This window comes from Penaeus monodon, chromosome 20, assembly GCF_015228065.2.
Source record: "Penaeus monodon isolate SGIC_2016 chromosome 20, NSTDA_Pmon_1, whole genome shotgun sequence".
Taxonomy (NCBI): Eukaryota; Metazoa; Arthropoda; class Malacostraca; order Decapoda; family Penaeidae; genus Penaeus; species Penaeus monodon.
Window position 1 is genome coordinate 20292427 of NC_051405.1, and position 323 is coordinate 20292749.

The following is a 323-nucleotide window of genomic DNA, read 5'->3' on the forward strand; positions in this document are numbered from 1 at the left end:
TTCCTTGGAACACTTGACGAACGCTTATTATAAATATCTTAAGCGGTGATATTAAAAGGATTTTATGAATAGCGTTTTTATGGCCGCTGGAGAGGACTCTTCTTTCGGGATGTGCTAATAATGCGTTCGATCAAAGCTTAATTTCGGTTCTTTTTCTGATACTGTCCTTGTCGCTAAAGAGTCGGTCGGTTTTACTGAACGCATTCGTCGTCCGGTGTGCCTCGAGGACTTAAAACCTCTAAGTGGTCGTTAATGGGTCGTTCTGATAGGGATTAATTGGTCGTTATTAGGTGGGTGGTCCTTTCTTTGGGGTCGAGATTTAG